Genomic DNA, 5,894 nt, shown 5'->3' on the forward strand with positions numbered 1-5,894 from the left:
AATGAGTGAATGGATCCACGTTGTGTTCAGTGATCATGGAGTTCCTGGGTCTCCGAGAGTGATGAGCCAACATACTAGGTAGTTTTTCTGGAAATATTTGTTTTGCCTCATGGTCTAAGGTGGTTCCCTTGCTTAGCCCATCTCTCACAAGAGCATCCTGTTGGGGGAGTATGCTATGCAAACTGCTTACCTCATGGCAGACTGGTGTGGGAAGTTCTTTTGTATATGTGTTGCTTTTATTGGTTAGTGAATGTTTTATTACCATTGATTAATAAAGAAGCTGCTTTTGGCCAATGGCTTAACAGAATATAGCCAGGCTGCAATAGATAGATATAGAGAAAGAAGATCTAGAGAAAGAAGTTGTAAGAAGCCATGTAGCTCCTCTGGAGACAGATGCTGACTGAAACTTTAACCGGCAAACCACAGCCTTGTGGCAATACACAGATTAATGGAGATGGGTTAGTTTAGGATGTGAGAGTTAGCCAGAAATATGCCCTAAGCTATTGGCCAAACAGTATTGTAATTAATGCAGATTTCTGTGATTATTTGATGGTCTGGGCAGCCGGGAACAAACAAACGGCTTCCCCGAACAGCAGACAGAAAGCAGAGGTAGAATGTGATCAGTGACAAGCTATCCCAAGGACCAACCCCCAACCTTCCAGCTAAAACTCTACCCCCTAGAGTTCCCAGGACCTTCCAAATTAGTGCACTCACTAAGCACCAAGGCTCCAATACAGGAGCTTTTGTAGAAGGACACCTCATAGCCAAAGATATCACACAGCCGTGTAAATGGCTGCCCAGCTTTTGTGCCCAAGCCTCTGAGTAGGAAGGGCTGGGTGTGGCCAGAGAAACCCTCAAGGCTCTCGCCTTTAGACAGAGGTACTCACCTCTGGCACCGACATGGCATAGTGGCAGTAGACTGAGCCATGGGGAGGATGCTATAAGCAAGGGGACAGTAAAACCCCTGGACTGGACCACTCTGTAGGTAGAAAGGTTTATTGGGGACCAAATGGCCAAGGGACTCTTGGGGGATGGAGCAGCATTGTTTTCCTGTTGGCTGAATAACTGCCCCAAATCTACTGATATTTTAACTACTACCAGCACCCTGCCACTCAGACCAGGGCCTGGCAGGATTTTCAGCCCCACTGGCACCAGCTTGCCCACCTCATCACTCCCCCCATGTTCAATTCTGCATATTCACACAAGAGTGAAGTGTGCATGGTTGAGTATCAGATTCTTCTCCATGTGAAATGGATTTTCTAGTTTTGGTTGTGCGCCTAGCCTTTTACGGCTGAACCATCTCTCCAACCCAGCGAAATGTACTTTCACATGATATTTTGTTTTCATCTTTTCTTAAGAATGTAATTGTTCGGTCTGGAGAGATGACTCAGAGATTAAGAGCACTGGTTGCTCTTCCAGAGGCCCTGAGTTCAATTCCCAGCAACCACACGGTGGCTCACAACCATCTGTAATAAGATCTGGTGCCCTGTTTTGGCATGCAGGTGTACATGCAGGTAGAACACTATACATAATAAATAAATCTTTTTTTAAAAAGAATATAATTGTTCAAAGTCCAGAAAAAGCTGTTATTGACTAAACAACCTATTCAGTCAAAAAGCAAATGCTGCCTGTCAGGCAGAGTGGATGGCACAGTGGATCTCCTCTGACCCCACCAGAACTCAGCCTGCAGGGGAAGCCTGCATTTATTAGGGCCAGCGTCAAGCACAGCTGCTGGGTCCTCTGTTCTAGCGCCACCTGCTGGCGGTGCTTGCTGTTTACTGTCCCGTGGAAACGTTTGCCGCCATGGCCAGAGGAAGTCCCTTGCCAGTCCCATGGGAGCTGCCCTGGTAGCAGCAGTGAGCCTGGACATTTGTCCCAAGAGGCCTTGAGATTTTCCTGGACAATGACCACTCCTTCGTAGGGAGTCCTACCTCAGTCAAGGCATCAATCCTCCTCTTTGGGGCTTATTGCCTTGCTTCCCACCATGTTGTGAGGATGGGTAGGTGGCCAGTCTTTGCCTTCTCCATTCTACCTGGCGGTTCCCAGCATCTGGCCACCTTTGAGCATCACTCCTTGCCTGAGACTCATCCTATAATGTAGGACGGATTCTAATTGGTCTTAATAAATAAAACTCGGGGTCAGATATTAGGGGGTGAAAGCTGATGGATCAACAAAGCAAAGGAGCCAGCAATAGAGTTCTTACCTCTGCCAGTGCTCAGACCAAAGGGGCGATCCTGTGCCTACGAATCTTCAGACTGCTGCTGTCTCTACAAAACCTCACGCTGCATCCGTCTCTATGAATCCTCAGATTGCATTGAGCTCCCGTCTCCTCCCGCCTTGTATTCCTTTCTCTACCCAGCCATATCACGCCTGTCTCCACCTCCTTAGCATGCTGGGATTAAAGGTTTGTGGTCCCAAGTGCTGGGATCATCTTTGTGTGAGCTCTGTTTCTTTTTTATGCAGATTTAATCTCACACAGCCTAGGGTGGCCTTGAACTCACAGAGACCTTTCTGCCTCTGGCTCCCAAGAACTGGGATTAAAGGTGTGTGCCACCACTGCCTGGTGGCTTAGCTCTGCACTCTGATCTTCGGGCAAGCTTTATTTGTGAGTTCACAAACAAATTATCACTACACCACTGTGCTGTGTGAATGTTAATGTCTCTCCCCACTTCGCCTGTTGGAATTTATTCCAAAGACAATAATAGTGGTAGGGAGTAGGGTCTTTGAGAGGTGAAAGGACCTCAGTGTGAAATTAGAAGTGAGGAAGCTTGTGAGAGACAAGGAGCTGTCTGGCAAGTAGAGCTAATCCTCAGCAGTCACCAGATCCGCTGATGCCTTGATTCCCAGCCTCTGGCACTAGGTTTGTGTCACAGATAAATTGCCCAGCTTTAGGTATTTTGTTAGAGCCAGGGGAACAGACTGAATAAGTGTATTTGAAATCTACCACGTGTGCTATGTGTTCTCTTTCCTGCCTTCCTGAGCATCACCCAGGGCTGCTCTGCTTGGCATTGCCCTGTTTATTAAGACTGGATTTATTAATTTGGTTTGATCTGGCTTACTGCATTGGCAGCAGAGGAGCCCAGTAACTGAGGACCTAATGCCTAACAGATAGGAAGTTAGTTTTCTGAATTCTGACGCCTGAGAGGCCCCCATAGCATGAAGCAGGTCCCAAACCAGTGGAGTAAACAACCTCTCACAGGGCCATTAAGACCATCCCGCATTCCAGAGTAACTCGTTCTTCATCCTTGCTAAATCCAACTGTGGAAAATGGGCTTTGTCCCCAGGCACGGCCCCTCCCTGGTCCCAGTGATCTGCTGATCTCTGTCTCCCACAGACAGACAGACAGACACACACAGACACACACAGACACAGACACACACAGACACAGACACACACAGACACACACACACACAGACACACACACACCGGCACCTTGCCATCTCCCCTCCAGGAGTTCCAAGTCACAACCCCTCGAACAAGCACCCCGATGGAGCCCCTGCTGACAAATGCGCTGTGTGACCCAGGAGGAAGCTCCCACGCTTTTCACGCTGTCAGGATGGAATTCTGTGGCTAATTGAGACATGTCCTCACACTGGTGAGAACCCAGTCACACAGATACTACCAAATAAAACTGAAAATCCCCAGCAGGTGACTCAGGTATCAGAAGCTCTGATGTGTGGCTGTGGAATCCCCATGACCACTGGGCTGCTCCCCGGTTTTCTGTCTCTGTCATGCTCTTGACTACCCGAAAGTGCTGCATTTAATAAAACATGGGCATTTTAATTTGGCTTAATTTGACCTGATTGGGTTTCTTTGCGCTGGTGGAGCGGCTCACCTTAGGATTGCTCCTAACACATACCCCATGAAAAACAGCGAGCAGCAAAACCTGGGACCACGTGTCTCTCCTCCAGGCGCCCACTTAAAATACCTTGTAGGAGTGTGGCATGCTGGGATTTGGAGTCCAGACCGAGGCAGCTCCCAGGCCATGGGGCTGGGCTAGATGCCAGGGGCTGGGCTGAGACTCCCAACTTAACTCTACATTTCAGATTCTTTGGATATAGGGGTAACAAGAAGTTGAGGTGATAATTATGACCAACATTTTAGGCTCTTTTTGGAAAAAGGGGCGTAGACTCAAGTCTGGCTACTTCCTGCCGGTATGGGATGACATGGGAGAGGGGAGAGCTGGAAGTTGGCCCTCTCACGCTCAGCGAAAGGTGTGGTTGGGGCAGCATCTGGTTTGCTGTAGTCCTCAGGCAGCTGCTTTTTGAGGGAGATGCGAAGGCTGGTGGCTAGGAGGAAAAAAATATTATTGGCTCTATGAAATGGGGCTAGCCATGGGATGGGACACAATAGCATATGAAACCAGCTTTTAGTTGGCAGGTGTCCATGATCGAGAAGACTTTATCCTGCACCAGGTGGAAGTGTTCCCTAGCTTACCAACACACTGGTGACCTTGTCCTTGAGCAAATGTGTCCAGGACAGGCTTCTTGTGAAGGCTGTGCCAGGCACTGAGTTGGCTCAGGTTTGGGATACTGACCTTGGGCTCTAATCATCTGACCCAGGGCACCTGATTCTGTTCTGGTGTTTGCTTGCAGTGGCCACTGGAGCTTTGAAACTTTGGTAGAGGTCTTGGCGGTGGGAAGGGGAGGAGCCGGGACTTGAACTCATGCATAGTAGGAGACCGCTTGTTCGTTTGTTCCTGGCTACTCAGACCCAAAATAATCACTCAGAAACTTTATTAATTAAATCACTGCTGGCCTATTAGCTCTAGTTTTTTATTGGCTAACTCTTACATCTAGAATTAAGCCATTTCTATTATTTTCTATTTTACCATGAGGCTCGTGGCCTACAGGCAAGATTCCATCATGTCTGTCTCTGGCAGTGGCTTCATGGTGTCTCCTGACTTCACCTTCTTTCTCCTAGCATTCAGTTAGCTTCCCCCCCTCTGCCTCCCCCACCACCACTTAGCTCTCTTCTGCCCTGCTATAGGCCTAAAGCAGTTTCTTTATTCATTAACCAATAAAAGCAACACATAGACAGAAGAACTTTCCACACCATTCTTGGCTTCATGGTGACTCAAAATGCAGACCTCAAAAGGAATGAGACAGTTTATTCTTGAGCCTGTTATGAATGACCATAGCTTAGGAACATAGACACAGGTTGTCCTGAATAACATGCTTCAAATGTGCATATAGTTCAATAAAGTCCTTACAGTTACAGAACAAAACAAAGTCATATATCAAGGCACTTTTCAAATCTTTAATATTAGAGGAGACATCAGGTAGCTGGGTTACAACAAAGCAGGAAAGTCTCTTGCTATAGCTCTCAGATGTTATCCATGGCATTATAAAATTTGGGTTTGGTGGAAGATAGTAGTCTGCTGTGAATGCATTCCAGAGATTGCACCTGATAGTAAAAAAGATTAAGTCAGAGCCAGGCAGTGACGGTGAGCACCTTTAATCCCAGCACTCAGGAGGCAGAGGCAGGTGAATCTCTGTGAGTCAGAGGCCAGCCTGGTCTACAAAGTGAGTTCCAGGACAGCCAGGGCCACACAGAGAAACCCTGTCTAGAAAAAACCTTTAAAAAAAAAAGATATTAGGTCAGAGGTGGGCAATGATTGGCTAGTAAGGAAACTAAGAGAGGCCATGAAAATTTGGCTCTGGGTCTGCAACATTCCAATTCTCCAAGATTGCCAATTCCAATCAATCAAGTGGCCTTGAGGAGCAACAGATGCAGATGGGACCATAGCAAGTCAGATGTATTTAGCCAATAGTTGAATAGTATACTTCAAAGATGGCAGGAGCTGGCAAACCTGAGAAACGGCAGCAGTGAAGGACTTTGGGTTGGTCATTGTGCATGAGGCTTATGTCTATTCATGAGGGTGGTAGCATAGT

This window comes from Microtus ochrogaster, linkage group LG2, assembly GCF_000317375.1.
Source record: "Microtus ochrogaster isolate Prairie Vole_2 linkage group LG2, MicOch1.0, whole genome shotgun sequence".
Taxonomy (NCBI): domain Eukaryota; kingdom Metazoa; phylum Chordata; class Mammalia; order Rodentia; family Cricetidae; genus Microtus; species Microtus ochrogaster.